Below are 20237 nucleotides of genomic sequence, written 5' to 3'. Positions count from 1 at the left end.
CTGTTGAAAATAGTCTGGTGTAGGCTAGAGAAACAGAAGTGTTGTTTTGCACTTCCACGGTTCAAACCTCTGTATTATCCATTTTGGGCCATTTGTATCTAAAAAAAAAACAGTTTGAGTGTGTCGCTCACTGTTCAGCCACAAATATCTCTATTTAAAAAAGTGTGGTATACCCCAGTAAACAATAACTGTGGTTTTGCCATCCCATGGTAAAAAATCTCTATTATTCAGGTTTTGGTATATTTTCCATAAAGAAAAACAGTAGTGTCTCCTGACTGTTGTGACACAAAAATATATCTGTTGAAAATAGTCTTGTGTAGGCCCGACATCCCAGTGTGGTTTCGCAGTTCCACGGGTCAAATCGCTGTACTATCCAGTTTTGGGCCTTTGGTATCTAAAAAAAAAGCAGTTTGAGTGTGTCGCTCACTGTTCAGCCGCAAATATCTCTATTTAAAAAAGTGTGGTATACCCCAGTAAACAATAACTGTGGTTTTGCCATCCCACGGTAAAAAATCTATATTATTCAGCTTTTGGTAGTTTTTTCCGTAAAGAAAAACAGTAGTGTCTCCTGACTGTTGTGACACAAAAATACATCTGTTGAAAATAGTCTTGTGTAGGCCCGACATCCCAGTGTGGTTTCGCAGTTCCACGGGTCAAATCGCTGTACTATCCAGTTTTGGGCCTTTGGTATCTAAAAAGAAAGCAGTTTGAGTGTGTCGCTCACTGTTCAGCCGCAAATATCTCTATTTAAAAAAGTGTGGTATACCCCAGTAAGCAATAACTGTGGTTTTGCCATCCCACGGTAAAAAATCTCTATTATTCAGATTTTGGTAGTTTTTCCGTAAAGAAAAACAATAGTGTCTCCTGACTGTTGTGACACAAAAACATATCTGTTGAAAATAGTCTTGTGTAGGCCCGACATCCCAGTTTGGTTTCGCAGTTACACGGGTCAAATCGCTGTACTATCCAGTTTTGGGCCTTTGGTATCTAAAAAAAAAGCAGTTTGAGTGTGTCGCTCACTGTTCAGCCGCAAATATCTCTATTTAAAAAAGTGTGGTATACCTCAGTAAGCAATAACTGTGGTTTTGCCATCCCACGGTAAAAAAATCTCTATTATTCAGCTTTTGGTAGTTTTTTCCGTAAAGAAAAACAGTAGTGTCTCCTGACTGTTGTGACACAAAAATATATCTGTTGAAAATAGTCTTGTGTAGGCCCGACATCCCAGTGTGGTTTCGCAGTTCCACGAGTCAAATCGCTGTACTATCCAGTTTTGGGCCTTTGGTATCTAAAAAAAAAGCAGTTTGAGTGTGTCGCTCACTGTTCAGCCGCAAATATCTCTATTTAAAAAAGTGTGGTATACCCCAGTAAACAATAACTGTGGTTTTGCAATCCCACGGTAAAAAATCTCTATTATTCAGCTTTTGGTAGTTTTTTCCGTAAAGAAAAACAGTAGTGTCTCCTGACTGTTGTGACACAAAAATATATCTGTTGAAAATAGTCTTGTGTAGGCCCGACATCCCAGTGTGGTTTCGCAGTTCCACGAGTCAAATCGCTGTACTATCCAGTTTTGGGCCTTTGGTATCTAAAAAAAAAGCAGTTTGAGTGTGTCGCTCACTGTTCAGCCGCAAATATCTCTATTTAAAAAAGTGTGGTATACCCCAGTAAGCAATAACTGTGGTTTTGCCATCCCACGGTAAAAAATCTCTATTATTCAGATTTTGGTAGTTTTTCCGGAAAGAAAAACAGTAGTGTCTCCTGACTGTTGTGACACAAAAATATATCTGTTGAAAATAGTCTTGTGTAGGCCCGACATCCCAGTGTGGTTTCACAGTTCCACGGGTCAAATCGCTGTACTATCCAGCTTTGGGCCTTTGGTATCTAAAAAAAAAGCAGTTTGAGTGTGTCGCTCACTGTTCAGCCGCAAATATCTCTATTTAAAAAAGTGTGGTATACCCCAGTAAACAATAACTGTGGTTTTGCCATCCCACGGTAAAAAACTCTATTATTAAGCTTTTGGTAGTTTTTTCCGTAAAGAAAAACAGTAGTGTCTCCTGACTGTTGTGACACAAAAATATATCTGTTGAAAATAGTCTTGTGTAGGCCCGACATCCCAGTGTGGTTTCGCAGTTCCACTGGTCAAATCGCTGTACTATCCAGTTAAGGGCCTTTGGTATCTAAAAAAAAAGCAGTTTGAGTGTGTCGCTCACTGTTAAGCCTCAAATATCTCTATTTAAATATGTGTGGTATACCCCAGTAAACAATAACTGTGGTTTTGCCATCCCATGGTAAAAAATCTCTATTATTCAGCTTTTGGTAGTTTTTTCCGTAAAGAAAAACAGTAGTGTCTCCTGACTGTTGTGACACAAAAATATATCTGTTGAAAATAGTCTTGTGTAGGCCCGACATCCCAGTGTGGTTTCGCAGTTCCACGGGTCAAATCGCTGTACTATCCAGTTTTGGGCCTTTGGTATCTAAAAAAAAGCAGTTTGAGTGTGTCGCTCACTGTTCAGCCGCAAATATCTCTATTTAAAAAAGTGTGGTATACCCCAGTAAACAATGACTGTGGTTTTGCCATCCCACGGTAAAAAATCTCTATTATTCAGCTTTTGGTAGTTTTTCCGTAAAGAAAAACAGTAGTGTGTCCTGACTGTTGTGACACAAAAATATATCTGTTGAAAATAGTCTTGTGTAGGCCCGACATCCCAGTGTGGTTTCGCAGTTCCACGGGTCAAATCGCTGTACTATCCAGTTTTGGGCCTTTGGTATCTAAAAAAAAAGCAGTTTGAGTGTGTCGCTCACTGTTCAGCCGCAAATATCTCTATTTAAAAAAGTGTGGTATACCCCAGTAAACAATAACTGTGGTTTTGCCATCCCACGGTAAAAAACTCTATTATTCAGCTTTTGGTAGTTTTTTCCGTAAAGAAAAACAGTAGTGTCTCCTGACTGTTGTGACACAAAAATATATCTGTTGAAAATAGTCTTGTGTAGGCCCGACATCCCAGTGTGGTTTCGCAGTTCCATGGGTAAAATCGCTGTACTATCCAGTTTTGGGCCTTTGGTATCCAAAAAAAAAGCAGTTTGAGTGTGTCGCTCACTGTTCAGCCGCAAATATCTCTATTTAAAAAAGTGTGGTATACCCCAGTAAACAATAACTGTGGTATTCCTCTTACACGGTTCTTATCTACTCTTTATTACCCTTTTTCCATTGATAGTGCAAGTGTAAGTTATTTTACTTCATTTACAATGGGCAAGGCGCGTGGCAAGGGACGTGGAAGTGGACGTTCTGGTGATGGTTCGTGCAGAGGACGGGGCCGTGGCCAAGGTGAAAATGTGCCACAACCAACAGCCACATCTTCTTGCTCCCACTTCTTGACCGAATTACTAGGGAAGCACAGAATAACACCAGTATTGAGAACTGATCAGTGTGAACAGGTTATTATTGGATAGCTGATAATACTTCCAGTTACCTGGGCACCACCACCTCCAGTCTGTCTTCCACACGGTCAACTCTTAGTAGCCGTGAGTCTCGACCGCATACTCCTCCTCACCCTGATGCTCCTTCCTCCCACCATGCCGAGTGTCGTCAGACAGCAAGTGATCCCACACTTGGACACTCTGAAAAGCTGTTCACTGGTTCATTTCCATATTTGGGCCCCTCGCCTGATACGCTTGAAGTGGTGGAAGAGGAGATCCCATGCACAAATATTTGAACAGCAACGGCCACAGGAAGTCGACGTTGGCAATCTGTTACAAGAGGTGGACGATGACGAGACACAATTGCCACGAAGTGAGGAGGAGGATCGTGGTGCGCAAGTGGAAGAGGAGGAGGTGGTAGATGATCTAGCAACTGACCCAACGTGGAAGGAGGACATGCAGAGTGAGGCCAGCAGCACACAGGGGGAGGGAGGCAGAGTACCCCAACAGGCAGGAAGAAGCAGTGTGGTGGCCGCAGACAGAAGGCAGGCAACCGTTCCCCGTAACACCAACACGAGGGACATTGCCAGTACAAGCGGTAGGTCTTCCAGAGTCTGGAATTTTTTTAAAGACTCTGCTGATAACCCCAAAAAGGCCATATGTTCCACCTGCCATGCCAGCATCAGCAGGGGTGACAAAACTACCAGCCTGACCACCACCAGCATGATCAGGCACATGGCAGCAAAGCACCCGACTTTGTGGGGCGAAACCCAGGGTCCACGACCAGTGTCAGCGGGTGTCACCACTGCTTCTTCCACTGTTGTGCGTGCAATAGAACCCCCTGTTGTGTGTGCAAGGCAATCCCCTGTCCATACTGCATGTAAAGATGCCCCCTCCTCTCAGTCTTCACTTGTTATGGCAGTTTCTCAAGAAACAGCATCAACGTCCACGTCCACGTCCCACCGCAGCGTTCAATTGTCCATATCCCAGACCTTTGAACGAAAGCGGAAATTCGCAGCTAACGCCCCACAGGCCACAGTCCTAAATTCGCACATTTCACGACTGCTTGCGTTGGAAATGCTGCCTTTTAGGCTGGTAGAGACGGAATCCTTCCGCAATCTTATGGCGGTGGCCGGCCCTTGGTACTCGGTCCCCAGCCGACACTATTTTGCCCGGTGTGACTTCCCCGCACTACACAAGCACGTGACCCAAAGCATCTGCCGTGCCCTCAACAACGCAGTTACCGGGAGAGTCCACCTGACAACGGACACGTGGACAAGTGCTTGTGGCCAGGGTCGGTACATCTCTCTGACGGCACACTGGGTAAACATAGTGGAAGCCGGGACCCAGTCGGACCTTGGGACGGAACACATCCTCCCCACACTGAGGATTGCGGGCCCTATGTCAGTCAGAGTTGCCCCCACAGTGTACAGCTCCTGCGCATCCTCCTCCTCCTCATGTTCAGCCTCCATCTCAGATATCACCACATCAGTTACAAGCTGGAAGCATTGCAGTACTGCCTCCGCCAAGCGGCAACAGGCTGTGCTGAAACTCATAAGCTTAGGTGATAAACCTCACACTGCTTGTGAGTTGTGGACAGCTGTGAAAGAGCAGGCAGATCTGTGGCTGAGACCGCTGAACCTACATCCCGGCATGGTCGTGTGTGACAATGGCCGTAACCTGGTGGCGGCTCTGAGGCGAGGTGAGATCGCACACGTACCATGCCTGGCTAATGTGCTTAACCTCGTGGTTCAGCGGTTTCTTAAATCGTACCCCGAGTTGCCAGATCTGCTCGTGAAAGTACGCCGCCTGTCAGCTCATTTTCGCAAGTCGGCTACAGCTTCCGCCGCCCTTGCTGTGTTGCAGCAGCGTTTGCAGCTTCCGGCACACCGACTGGTGTGTGATGTCCCCACACGTTGGAATTCTACCCTCCACATGTTGCAAAGGATTTGTGAGCAGAAGAGAGCAGTTGTGGAGTACCAGCTGCAACAAGGCCGTCGATATTCAGGTCAGACTCCACACGTAAGACCTCAGGAGTGGACCTGGATGTCTGACATATGTACCATCCTGACAAACTTTGAGGAGGCCACCAAGATGGTGAGTGGCGATGACGCCATCATTAGTGTCAGCATCCCACTTGTCTGTCTTTTGCAACGCTCTCTGCAGAGAATTAAAGAGGAGGCATTGCAGCCAGAGTATGATGAGATGGATCAAGAAGCCGTAGCGGGCGATTACACACAGCCCAGCCTCATCTCATCCCAACATGCATTGGGGGACAATGAGGGAGAGGAGGAGGAGGAGGAGGAGGAAGAACAGGAGCTGCTATCATGCGTTGTAGACGGTAGTACCTGTACAAGTGTCATACCGTTGGTTCAGTGTGGGTGGCCTGAGGACAGGGGGGAGGAGGAAGAGGAGGAGGAGGAGAGCATGGTCAGTCGTCATCTTGGTGAGGACACGGAAATCTTGCCCGTTGCCAGTCTGGCACGCATGGTTGGCTTTATGTTACGCTGCCTTAACCGTGACCCTCGCGTTGTCAAAATGTTGGGTGACAGTCATTACTGGTTGGTGACACTTGTAGACCCCCGCTACAAGGAGAACTTTCACTCTCTTATTCCTGAGGTGGAGAGGTCTACAAAAATGGGGCAGTACCAGAAGGCCCTTGCTGCAGAACTCTTAAAAAAATTCCCATCTGAACACGCTAGCGGCAGAGGTCACAGTTCGTTGCCCAACCAAGGCGTACAGGCGAGAGAGATGCAACTCCAATCCAGCAGAGGCAGGGGAACACTGTCAACGTTCTGGGACAGTTTTCTGACACCCGCACAGCTTACAGGCCCTGAGGCGCGGGGTACTCTCACAAGGAGTGGAAAGTTTCAAAAGATGGTGAGGGAGTACCTTGCCGACCGTACCAGCGTCCTCCGTGATTCCTCTGTGCCTTTTAATTATTGGGTATCCAAGCTGGACACTTGGAATGAACTCGCTCTGTACGCCTTGGAGGTCCTGGCCTGCCCTGCCGCTAGCGTGTTATCGGAGCGTGTTTTTAGTGCCGCTGGGGGAATTATAACTGATAAGCGCACTCGCCTGTCAACTGACAATGCTGACAAGCTGACCCTTATCAAATTGAACAAGGGCTGGATTGGGCCAGACTTCTCATCACCACCAAATGACAGCAGAGTAACATAAAGTCAAATCCACTGTGTTATTTCGGGAGGTGTATTCACATGCACCGCTTCACACCCACACATGGGTATACGCTTCCTCGTTACGGCTGTTTTTTCTTCTTCTCCTTATCCTCAGCCTCCACCACCACTATACCACCAGGGTGCCAGCATTGCAAGTTGCTCCGTCCTTATTTTTGGCAGCTTTTGCTTGCAAGGCATAAGCAAATACTATGGGACACCCACTCCCCAATAATGGGACTTATGTTTGTAATATGCTGTACTGCATGGCTCTTGTAAGGGGCATTGCTAGTTGCTCTGTCCTAATTTTTGGCAGCTTTTGCTTGGAAAGCATAAGCAAATACTATGGGACACCCACTCCCCAATAATGGGACTTATGTTTGTAATATGCTGTACTGCATGTGACGCGCCCCCTGGGCCGTGTGTACACGTGTGTGGGATACCCGGTGCCGGGTCTCTGGGGTCTGTAGTCTCCGTGGCGGTGACCCGGTCCCGTGGCTCAGGCTTGTCAAACCAGTGGCAGTCTTTCTTAGGTTTTGAGGTTAATTGTCCGACTGCGCCACCCGTGGATTGCGGTCAGGGAGTACCACCGCTGCGAGGCAGACCGCTGAGGCTGGTGTTGTGTGCGCAGCAGAGAATGGGATAACTCCCCACGGGAGGAGTATAGCCTCAGGGCAGTGAGTGTGGATGATGGGGGTGATGGTGCACGAGCGCAGCAGGAACGACTCAGAGTCTTTGCAGTGCAGTTCAGGGTCTTTACTGATGATTATAAGGTAGACCCTCCCGGGAGTACTGGCTAGCATAAGAGGCCTGGTCAGTCTGTGAGCAAGCAGGAGTTCCCCTGGCCAGGTGGAGTTGTAGGCCTCCCCGTCTGTCTGCACTCTTCCTGGCTACCTTGCTGTAAGCGGGTAGAAGTAGCCCACGTCCTTGATTGTACCGTGTAGTGCTCACCCGTATGGCTGGTGACTTGGGGCCTTCTGTTAGCCTCCGCTCCACGACGGCGGTGCTGGTCCCTTGCTTGTGACTGAGCCTTCCTGGCTTCCATGGCCAGAGGACCTGAAATCTCCTGCCGGCTGGTTTCTGCTGCTGGATATATAAGTCCTCACAGCCTCGGACTCCTGTGTACGGTTCCTATTGTCTTCTGCCAGGGCGAGCTCTGCTCAGCTTTCAGCCCCTGGTCTTTAGCTCCTAGCTCCTACAGAGCTCCTTGCTGTTACTTTCCCTTGCTCTCACTCTGACTCTGACTGTTCTCTGACTCACTCAACCCCGCCCCAGATCCAGTTTATAAGGGCAGAATTCTCCCCTCCCAGGACTGGGGCAGGAGGATGCTGCATGTTTAAGGGATCCTGACTAGGAAACCTTCCACTTGCTCTCCGACGTAATATCTCTATTACTGTGGTGACCAGACCCCTGGGGTGCCACACATGGCTCTTGTAAGGGACATTGCAGTTCCTCATAATTTTTGGAAAGCCTTCCATTCACTGCTTAGGCCAACAGTGCACAGGAGACCCAGTTGCTATAAATGGAAAAAAAGGTTTAGTTAACGCCCTCTGACCTCCATGTAATTTCCAAGGGGCATTGGAGTGCCTCAAAATTTTTGGTAGGCATTGCGCTCACTGTATGCCCTATAACTGTGTAGCCGAACCGCTCCTTTTGTTACAGAAACATATCCTACAAGACATATCTGGTTGACTGGCCTGATATTGATGTGAATGGTCCCTGTTCCTCCTGCTCTTTCTCCTTTGCCATTACCTCATCCATCATTTATCACCTGAAGCTTTGTTTTAACGGGAGTCATAGAACTTGGATAGTAGCAGGAAAACATCCAGCAATCTTCGGAGGAGGTAGGATATGCGCCAAAACGCTGACCACCTCAGGCCTAGCCGCTACTACATACATGCGCTTGCATTACAACAAAACAAAGCAGATGCTAACTTCTATCATCCTCATCATGCTCCTCACCTTGGCACTCTCAACTCCCCTGATGGAGAAGCCAGGGCCCACTGGAGGAGTCTGATAGTCCGGTGGGCTCGGCCAATGCTGCCCTAAAGCAGGCCAGGCTAAGAAAAGTGTGGGAAAGGTTACCGGGACAATAGGGGTGGCTGGGGACCGAGTATGGACACCCGGCCACCCCCTAGAGGCTGGGGAGCAAGCGGGGACACCCGGCCACCAGGCGGCTGGGGACTGAGTATGGATACCAGGCCGCCAACACAGCCATGGCGTGGTGGCCAGATTCCGCCTCCACATGCCTAAAAGGCCCAATTTAAAGTGTAAGCAAGCAGTATGGTATTGCAGCCTGGGGGTGGGTGGGATAATAACAAACCCATTGCCCCATATAAATTAAGTGGCATAATCAGTCCATAGGGTGATACGAGCACATAGGCACACAAAAAAACAAAAAAACACACCCACACAAACAATATATACCAAAACACATATACATATATACATATATATATACATATACATATATATATATGTACACTTACCCACATATACACAAACACATATATATACATATACATCCACATTATTAAAAAGTACCTCATATACAAGGAATAATATGTACTGTGCCCATATATCAATATCAAAAAATATATTATGAGCACAAATAATCCCGACGTAATACAATGGACAGCCAGGAGATGCACAAAACGATGGAAACAGGACAAAGATGCATATAAATAAATCAGATAACCATTATAAAATATCCATCGCAAAAAAGACCTAAGGATCCCAGAAACCCCAAAATAAAAACAACATACAAAGAAAAAGGGGGATAAAAGAGGAAAAATAAAAAATGATAATAAAACCAGCAAGATACCGGACTCAGGTCAAAAGGTGGAAGAAACCTACATGAAGGTGCAAGGAAATTCAGAGAAAAGGCACAAAGCTATTATGGTCATTGAGACCGTAGGGGGCTATAGTATTCAGTTTAGAAATCCATTTTGTTTCTTTCTGGGCCAAAAATTTCTTCCAATTACCCCCTCTGGGGCTCAAAAAGACACGATCAATACCTCTAAACACCAATCCAATTGGATCGGAATTATGAGTCACTTTAAAGTGGTGCGGAATCGGTTTTAATAGAGATAGGTCCTCCACTTGTCTGGACCCCTCAATGTCCAGGACATGTTCACGAATTTGCCTTCTAAATTCACGCGTCGTCATTCCTATATATATCAGACCACAGGGGCATGTGGCATGGTAAATGACCCCCTTAGTAGTGCAATTGATGTTGTAAGTGATTTTATATCCTAAATCCTTGGAGTCAAGGAAGGATTCCGTAGTGTCCACATTCTTACAGGCGACACATTTAAGACATGGTGAACATCCCCATTTAGGACCTTTTGAACCAAAGATAAATTCTGTCCCCGGTCCCTTATGGTAACTATGAACCAGATGATCACGAAGGTTCTTGGCTCTTCTATATGTAATAGATGGCTTCGTGTCAATAAATTCAGAGATTGTTTTGTCCAATGATAGGAGAGCCCAATGTTTCTGCATGATCGCATATATCTCCTCACTATGGGAATTGTAGTTAAAGACACAGCGTACCCTTGAATCCAATTGCATAGTACGTGATTTATTTCTCAAAAGTTCAGTTCTTTCACTGTGGCGAGCTCTTACATAGGCTCTACAAATAGACTTCTTCCCATATCCCCGGTCATTAAAACGTCTATATAGATCATCAGCCTGTTTTTCAAAAAGACGAGTGTTGGAGCATATCCTCCTTGCTCTAAGGAATTGTCCAACTGGTATGTTGTTGATCAAATGTTTCGGATGTTGTGATGAAGCACGGAGAAGGGTGTTAGCAGAGGTACTCTTCCGGAATAAATTAGTCTCGATGTTCCCAGCAACGTCCACCTGTATCGAGATATCAAGAAATTCAATGCATTCCCTGCTGCTTTGGTAAGTCAACTTGACATTAAGGTCATTATCATTAAGATCACTAAAAAAAGTGTCGAGTTCCTCCTATGAACCCTGCCAAACAAGGAGCACATCATCAATGTAACGCCACCATGATATCACCCGATGCGCCAAAGTAGAAGGATGAGTCTGAAAAATGCTTCTCTCCCACAACCCCAGGAACAAATTAGCATACGAGGGCGCACAAGACGCCCCCATAGCTGTGCCCTGGCGCTGTAGGTAGAGAACATCCCGGAACATAAAAAAAATTATGCGTCAGGACAAAATCCAAAGCAGTCAAGAGAAATGAACACAACTCTCCATCAAGATTACTGAAACTCAAGAAAAAACGTACGGCCTCTATGCCATCTCTATGTCGAATAGATGTATATAGTGACTACACGTCACATGTAACCAAACACATGTTTGGCTCCAATTGAATTCCATCTAGTTTCCTCAATACATCATTGCTATCTTTCAGGTAAGACGGAAGTGGCTCAACCATAGGTCGTAAATAATAGTCTATTAATTTGCATAGAGGATCACAAATGATGTTTATCCCTGATACTATCGGCCTACCTGGAGGTGTTAATGGATCCTTATGAATTTTTGGCAGGAGGTAGATTCCTGCTACCGTCGGTTCCTCAATCCAGAGGCCTTCCATTTGTTTCGTAGTAAGAATTCCTTTATCCACAAGATCCGATAAGAGAGTGTGTAGTTCACTCCTGAATTTAGACAATGGGTTAAACGTCAGTTTACGATAGCAATCACCATTTCTGAGTAACCTATACATCTCCTTCTCATGCATGGCCATCGGCCAGATGACCACGTTACCCCCTTTATCGAATGGTTTAATAACCACTCCCTTAAGGGATTCAAGGTCTCTCAAAACCTGCCTTTCTTGTGCATTAAGGTTATCACCCTTAATAGTTTCTGGTACCTTTTCGAAATCCTGCATAACCAATCGAACAAAGAGGTCAACTTCAGGAAATCCTGCTGTATGAGGAAACCTGTTGGACTTCGGAAGAAGTTGTTGTGGGTATGTGGGCCCACTAGTACCCAACGATTCCTCCTCCAGTTCCTCCAATATTCTCAATGTCTAAATTTCGGTAGGTGTAGACAGATCAAATTTGTTATGATATAGCTTCCTGAATATCAATTTCCTAGCAAAATGCTGCAGGTCCTTAACGGCTGCAAATCGATTAAAACTTGATGATGGAGAGAAAGAAAGACCACGGCTCAATACCGAAATTTGATCACTTGATAGTACAATATCCGACAAATTAATTACCTTACGCCACGAAACGTCTGCGGGCAATCACCAAAAAACCTCCCTTAAGGTAATTAATTTGTCAGATATTGTACTATCAAGTGATCAAATTTCGTTAAGGACCAGCAGCTTTTTGCTTGGAAATTGATATTCAGGAAGCTATATCATAACAAATTTGATCTGTCTACACCTACCGAAATTGAGATATTGAGAATATTGGAGGAACTGGAGGAGGAATCGTTGGGTACTAGTGGGCCCACATACCCACAACAACTTCTTCCGAAGTCCAAGAGGTTTCCTCATACAGCAGGATTTCCTGAAGTTGACCTCTTTGTTCGATTGGTTATGCAGGATCTCGAAAAGGTACCAGAAACTATTAAGGGTGATAACCTTAATACACAAGAAAGGCCGGCTTTGAGAGACCTTGAATCCCTTAAGGGAGTGGTTATTAAACCATCCGATAAAGGGGGTAACGTGGTCATCTGGCCGATGGCCATGTATGAGAAGGAGATGTATAGGTTACTCAGAAATGGTGATTGCTATCGTAAACTGACGTTTAACCCATTGTCTAAATTCAGGAGTGAACTACACACTCTCTTATCGGATGCTGTGGATAAAGGAATTCTTACTACGAAACAAATGGAAGACCTCTGGATTGAGGAACCGACGGTAGCAGGAATCTACCTCCTGCCGAAAATTCATAAGGATCCATTAACACCTCCAGGTAGGCCGATAGTATCAGGGATAAACATCATTTGTGATCCTCTATGCAAATTAATAGACTATTATTTACGACCTATGGTTGAGCCACTTCCGTCTTACCTGAAAGATACCAATGATGTATTGAGGAAACTGTAGCATCGGCGTCTCTGCCCCGTTCTAGGCAGAGACGCCGTCCCTCTCACCTCCCCGCTCCTGGCGCGGCGTCCTCCAGCGCTGCTCTCCCCGCTGCTTCCGGCGTGCGCTCCTTCCCCGGCAGTGTGCTTAGGGCGCGCGCGCGCTCCCCCTCTCTTAAGGGGACCGCGCGTGCCGTCCTAAGGAGTCCCCGGCCAATTGCCGGAGGACCTCCCATATAAAGGGCACCTCCTCCAAAATGGAGGTGCCCGAGCAATGTTGTTTGCACCTGTGTCTCACCTGTGCTTCAGCCCTCAGGTCCCGTTGCCAGTTACCTGCTAGTTACCTGCCAGATTCCTGCCAGCTTGCTGCCTTTGTCCTGCCTGATATCCAGTCACCTGCCTGCTAGCCTGAGGTCCGACGGTCTGCCTTCCAACTCCTGTCAGTCTGTCTATGGACCAGCTTGCCCGCTCACCTGGGAGCGCACATCTGTTACCTGCCTGCTAGCCTACCTGGAGGCTCTGCCGTCACGTGCTGTGACCATCTGCCTTTTCAGAGACTCCTGCCCGCTCACCTGGGAGCGCACACCTGTTACCTGCCTGCTAGCCTACCTGGAGGCTCCGCCGTCACGTGCTGTGACCATCTGCCTTTCCAGAGACTCCTGCCCGCTCACCTGGGAGCGCCCACCTGTTACCTGCCTGCTAGCCTACCTGGAGGCTTCGCCGTCACATGCTGTGACCACCTACCATTCCAGAGACTCTCGCTTGCTCACCTGGGAGCACACATCTACCATCTGCCTGCTAGCCTACCCGGAGGCTCTGCCATCACAGGTCGTACCTACCCTTTACCCAGAGACTGCCCCGGTCACTTGCCGTAACTCCCTGCCCGTTCATCCAGAGACTGCCCCGGTCACTTGCCGTAACTCCCTGCCCGTTCTTCCAGAGACTGCCCCGGTCACTTGCCGTGACCTCCTGCCCGTTCTTCCAGAGACTGCCCCGGTCACTTGCTGTGACCTCCAGCCCGTCCACTCAGAGACTGTCCCGGTCACCTGCTGTGACTGCCTGCCCGTCATCCCTGATTGCCACCCGCTCCCTTACAAGGACCGCCCCCTTGTATAGTAGCTCAGAGGTTCCGCCTCCCAGACCCGTTACAGAAACTAGATGGACTTCAATTGGAGCCAAACATGTGTTTGGTTACATGTGACGTGGAGTCACTATATACATCTATTCGACATAGAGATGGCATAGAGGCCGTACGTTTTTTCTTGAGTTTCAGTAATCTTGATGGAGAGTTGTGTTCATTTCTCTTGACTGCTTTGGATTTTGTCCTGACGCATAATTTTTTTATGCTCCGGGATGTTCTCTACCTACAGTGCCAGGGCACAGCTATGGGGGCGTCTTGTGCGCCCTCGTATGCTAACTTGTTCCTGGGGCTGTGGGAGAGAAGCATTTTTCAGACTCACCCTTCTACTTTGGCGCATCGGGTGATATCATGGTGGCGTTACATTGATGATGTGCTCCTTGTTTGGCAGGGTTCACAGGAGGAACTCGACACTTTTTTTAGTGATCTTAATGATAATGGCCTTAATGTCAAGTTGACTTACCAAAGCAGCAGGGAATGCATTGAATTTCTTGATATCTCGATACAGGTGGACGTTGCTGGGAACATCGAGACTGATTTATTCCGGAAGAGTACCTCTGCTAACACCCTTCTCCATGCTTCATCACAACATCCGAAACATTTGATCAACAACATACCAGTTGGACAATTCCTTAGAGCAAGGAGGATATGCTCCAACACTTGTCTTTTTGAAAAACAGGCTGATGATCTATATAGACGGTTTAATGACCGGGGATATGGGAAGAAGTCTATTTGTAGAGCCTATGTAAGAGCTCGCCACAGTGAAAGAACTGAACTTTTGAGAAATAAATCACGTACTATGCAATTGGATTCAAGGGTACGCTGTGTCTTTGACTACAATTCCCATAGTGAGGAGATATATGCGATCATGCAGAAACATTGGGCTCTCCTATCATTGGACAAAACAATCTCTGAATTTATTGACACGAAGCCATCTATTACATATAGAAGAGCCAAGAACCTTCGTGATCATCTGGTTCATAGTTACCATAAGGGACCGGGGACAGAATTTATCTTTGGCTCAAAAGGTCCTAAATAGTGTTGAGCCACCCCCGTAGTGTTCGAGTTCGGTTCGGTTCGTCGAACACCCGTGTGTTCGCCGAACTGTTCGTAGAACTGTTCGTCGAACACCTTCGAACACCGTTAAAACCAATGGCAGGCAAACAAAAACACATAGAAACACATAGAAAACACCTTCAAAGGTGTCCAAAAGCTGACAAACTGCTCAGAAGACACAACTAACACATGGAAAAGTGACAAGTACATATAGTCATGCGAAAAGAAAAGAGGTGGAGGAGTAAAAGGAGGGGGAGACACAGATATAGGCATGTCATGCCCTTCTAAAATCCAAAAAGTGAGAAGCCGAGACGGCCAGTCCGCTCCTGCCCGTGCCACCTCCGTGTCGCCGGGTTTGTGCCAGAGCCGCGGTGAACCCTGACGGCCAGCCCCCCTCTCCCAATACTGGTGCCTGTCCGCTGGTGGGTCGAGAGAGCCCCCCTGTGGTGGAGGCAGCTCTAAGCTTTTTAATTTAAATTGTCCCTCTAATTTGAATGAATACACTTTAAATCCATTTACAAGGATCTATTGGAGGGCAAGTCTCATGCCAGCAGCCGCGTAATTCCAGCTCCAGTAGCGTCCACTAAAGCTGCTGCAGTTAAAAAGCTTTTATAAGGATCGAGCTCGGCTGTCCACCGCAAGGCATCCTAGTGCCAGTCCCAGCCCCTATGCCTTGGGGTGCCTCCTGATGCTCTTCACTAAGTATCCCGTGGTCCCGAAGCATTTCCTTTGAAAAAATTAAGTGTCCAAACTACAGGTGGTGTAGCTTGCTTAACAGCCGGGATAATCCGCTGACTAGCAGACACTGCTACTAGGCACAAAGTATTTCCTGGGCTAGATGCAGTTAAAAATTTGTAAGTAGATACTCTCGTTGGATGCTGAGAAAGCATTCCATAGAGTCTCCTGGCACGCCATATATGATTCTCTTAAAAAGCTTGGGGTAGGGGTCTAGGGGACCCTTTTATAGCCAAAATCACGGCCCTGTATCACAATACGTCACCTAGGCTGAAGATAAATGGAACTGTAGCACCGAGGGCTCGGTTGCTACAGACGTATTGCACCTCACCCAGAGGTGTGATATCTCACTCTCAGATAAGGATGGAGTGTGGATCAGGACCCGACACCTGCATGCATTACACCACATTGCCGTGGGGCAGGGCGACCAATATGCCCCTGAGATGGGCACGACAGTCCCTGTCCCTGGCTGGAGTGGGGGGAGGGAACACTGAGGAAGGGGAACCCTGCAGTGCAGGAGCAGGGAGGAAGCAGTTCCTGGGTGCATTGAGAAGGGAGTATAAAAGGTGGGCACCATCTTAGTTCAGTGCAGAGAAGTCTGAGCAGAAGTGGCAGGGAGCAGGGGCTCTGCATGAGCTCTGCTCCGGAGGCGGGCCTAGTAACAGAGGCCCAGGCCTGCAAGAGGGAGAAGGAAGGAAGAGGAGCGGAGAAGGCTCCAGGAACGAGGAATGAAGGGATCCCAGGGGTGCGGACGGGCGAGTCGCCACCGCACGCCCGAATCCACCTGCGTGGAGGGGTCAGGCCAAAGGGGGAGACCGGTCCCCGAACTAGTGGAGGCAGGAAACGACCCTCAGCTAGAAACCGGAGGCTCTGACATTTTATGTGGCGCAGCCCCTTGCTCCACCCGCTAGGAAGGCACCACATAGGGTCAGGGAAACTGGCGCCAAGTTTACCAAGAGGAGGCCCGAGGCAGCCGGACAGAAGTGTTGGTAAGAAAGGCCAGACAAAGGACACACAAAGGGGGTCCTGTGAAGCACTCCAAAGTTATCTGGGAGTTGTCTGAGCCCCTCACCTGGTGAGCACACTACGACGTGGGCAGCCGTTACCTGCAGACGTGGTCTGGATAATAAGAACTGTGAGTAAAGGCCCTGAACTGCATCACTGTCGTTACTGCTGCTGCCCTGCACCATCACCCCCATCCTCCGCATACACTGCCCTGAGGCTATACTCCTCCCGTGGGGAGTTATGCTACGCTCTGCTGCACCCACAACACCAGCCTTAGCGGTCTGCCCTGTAGCGGCGGTTCACTCTGACCGCAATCCACGGGTGGCGTAGTCGGACATTTAAACATCAAAACCACATAAATAGTTCCGCCACTGGTTTGACCGCCCTGAGCCACGGAACCGGATCGCCGCCACGAAGACTACAACCACCAGCATCCACCAAAAAGGGTCCGGCTCCGGGTGTCCCAAGGCCCAGGGGGTGCGTCAGAACATTTTCATCACCTTTCACAATCACCAATGGGACAAGGCAGGGATGTCCTCTGTCCCCTCTCTTATACATCCTAGTGACGGAGCACCTGCTCTCATCAATTCGCCATAACCCCAATATTAGGTGGATTGAGGTGGGAGGCACCGAGTACAAGTGCTCTCTATTTGCTGATGATGTCCTAGTATATATCACTCAATCACATATATCCATCCCTGCTGTTATGGCTGAAATAGATCACTTTGTTACATGGTAAAATTTTAAAATCAATGCAGCGAAGTCTGAGGCCCTCGATGTCTCCCTCCCTAAATCCATATAGGATTCCATCCAGTCCAACTTTCCCTTTGCCTGGCCCTCACAGGGTATCAAATACTTAGGAATTCCTATTCATAGAGACCTCTCCCATCTATGTTATCTTAATTTTGGGCCCTTTATTGAACAATTCCATACAGACCACGGTTGGCAAGTTAGAACTGTAAGATTCACTACGTGAACCACTGGTGTTTTGTGGAAAAGCACATGTACACCGCGTTCCAAATTATTATGCAAAAAGTGTTTAGGAGTGATAAGGGAAGAATTTGTTTGTTTGTCAGTTAAACTCATTGATGGTGATGTGTGTCAGGGCTCTTTATATCACTGTAAGCAATTGCAGACACCTGTGCTAATTAGTTTGGCAGGTGTGTCCAATGAAAGGCAAGACTACTTAAGAATGCTCTCTCACATTATTAAGCAGCCTACATTTTCTGCCAAAATGGGAAAGAAAAAGGATGTGTCGGCTGCTGAGAAGCAACAAATTGTGGAGTGTTTAGGTCAAGGCATGACTACAATCAACATTGTGCGATGATCAGGATGAAGTGTCTTGGCAATCAAGAAGTATGTAGCTGATTCACAGTACACACGTGTGCGTGCTGATAAGGGCAAATTGAGGACTCTTTCCTACAGGCAATTACGTCAGGTTGAAAGAGCAGCGGCAAAAAAGCCTTGTCATAGCAGCAGACAAGTTTTTGAAGCTGCTTGTGCCTCCAACGTCCCCCGAACAACAAGATGCAGGGTCCTTCAGAGGTTTACAGCTGTGCATACGCCATCCTGTCGACCTCCTCTATCCACTTCACACAAGCAGAAACGGCTCCAGTGGGCCAAACATTACATGAAGACTGATTTCAAAACTGTTTTGTTCACGGATGAGTGCCGTGCAGCGCTCGATGGTGGTCCAGATGAATGGAGTGGAGGATGGCTGGTTGATGGACACCCCACGCAAACACGGCTACAGCGCCAACAAGGAGGAGGTGGAGTAATGTTTTGGGCTGGAATCATGGGGAGAGAGATTGTCGGCCCCTTTAGGATCCCTGAAGGCGCTAAAGATGAACTCCATAATGTATGTGGATTTTCTCAAACAGCACTTCCTGCCATGGTTCAAGAAGAAGAACCGTGTATTTCACAGCAAGATCATTTTTCTGCATGATAATGCACCATCTCATGCTGCACATAAAACATCTGCATCTCTGGCTGATATGGGCATAAAAGGGGACAAACTTATGGTGTGACCCCCATGCTCCCCTGACCTCTACCCCATTCAGAACCTTTGGAGCATCATTAAAAGGAGTGTCTATGATGGCGGGAGGCAGTTCACATCTAAGCAACAGCTCTGGGAGGGTATTCTGTCCTCATGCAAAACAATTGAAGCAGAAACCATCCAAAACCTGACAAATTCAATGGACGAGAGAGTTCAGAAGCTCCTTTCGAACAAGGGGTCCTATGTGAAAATGTAACATCACCTAGAATAAAGTTTTGAGTTGAAAACTGTTTGATTTCAGTTTCTAACAACCTGCTAATGCTTATAATTTCAAAAATGACCATTTTTTTGGTCTTTATTAAAATGAAAAGGTTGATCGAAAAGTTTGGGGGATCTAAGAGTGTGGCAACCCAGTAGTAATGATTACTTCGAATTCTGACAATATGAGGGTCATGCTGCAGGTAGTGCAGCAAGAAGGCACTTATGTGTCTTGCGCATCTCGGAGCCCCAAAATTATTTTCCGGGCTAGATGCAGCTAAAAATTATTTTTAATTTTAAATCTGGTGAAGCTTATTATAGATGGCCTAATAGGATCAGTGCTGCACACTGCTACAAAGCCCAAATTATTTTCCAGTCAAGATACAGATAAACATGATTAGTAATTTGAAAGCTTAAAACGGTTGGTAGGGTGATTTTAACCAATCATCAAGCTTTTACTCTCCCCAGGATGACACAGGGGTAGAAAAGTCGTTTCGGATCCATGATTTGTTCATCTTTATGAACGTGAGTCTGTCTACATTATCAGTGGAGAGCCGCGTGCGCTTATCTGTCAGCACACCACCAGCAGCGCTGAACACACGTTCAGACAGAACGCTGGCTGCGGGGCATGACAAGATCTCCAAGGCGTAAGTGGCTAGCTCCGGCCATTTATCCAGATTGGAAGCCCAAAAAGAGCAAGGGTCCAGTGACACAGTCGTGGCTTCAATGTTTACTTGGAGATACTCCTGTACCATCGTCTCTAGGCGTTGACTATGTGTCAGACTTCTTGTCTCCTGTGGCCTTGCAAAGGATGGGCTAAAAAAGTGGTGAAATGATTCCGCAAAATTGATGTTACCAGCAGATACTGTGGTTCTGTTACCGTTTGAGTGCTGAACACTTGACGGTCCCACGGTTGGCAAGTTGGAACTGTGAGATTCACTACGTGCACCACTGGTATTTTGTGGAAAAGCACATGTAAGATTCTGCAACAGTCTCTGCTGATACTCCTGCATGCGTGCATCCCTTTCTATGGCAGGAATAATTTCTGCAAATTTACTTTTGTACCGGGGATCTAACAGTGTGGCAACCCAGTAGTCAGGATTATTTCTAATTCTCACAATTCGAGGGTCATGTTGCAGGTAGTGCAGCAAGAAGGCACTCATGTGTGTTGCGCATCCAGGAGCACCAAGTCCCTGTTGTGTTGGTGGCGAGGTAACAATCATGCTTCCTTCCTCTGTCCTCTCCCCCCAACCTCGCACAACAGAAATGTGATCAAGGTCTCCCTCATCTGATGAGTCTTCCATCAGTTCGTCCTCCACTTCTTCCTGGGCTCCTGCACCTTCCTCACTTGTTTGGCTGCTACCATGCGCCCTGGTAAAATCATCTCCCCCACCCTCACATGCCTGCCGCCCTGGTGCTGCCGACCGTCTGGACCTTGCAGATGTTA

This window comes from Phyllobates terribilis, unplaced genomic scaffold, assembly GCF_046119375.1.
Source record: "Phyllobates terribilis strain yellow unplaced genomic scaffold, ASM4611937v1 Scaffold_11__3_contigs__length_659146591, whole genome shotgun sequence".
NCBI lineage: Eukaryota > Metazoa > Chordata > Amphibia > Anura > Dendrobatidae > Phyllobates > Phyllobates terribilis.
The sequence above is the reverse complement of the archived record's forward strand: the minus strand, read 5'-3'. Positions refer to the sequence as shown.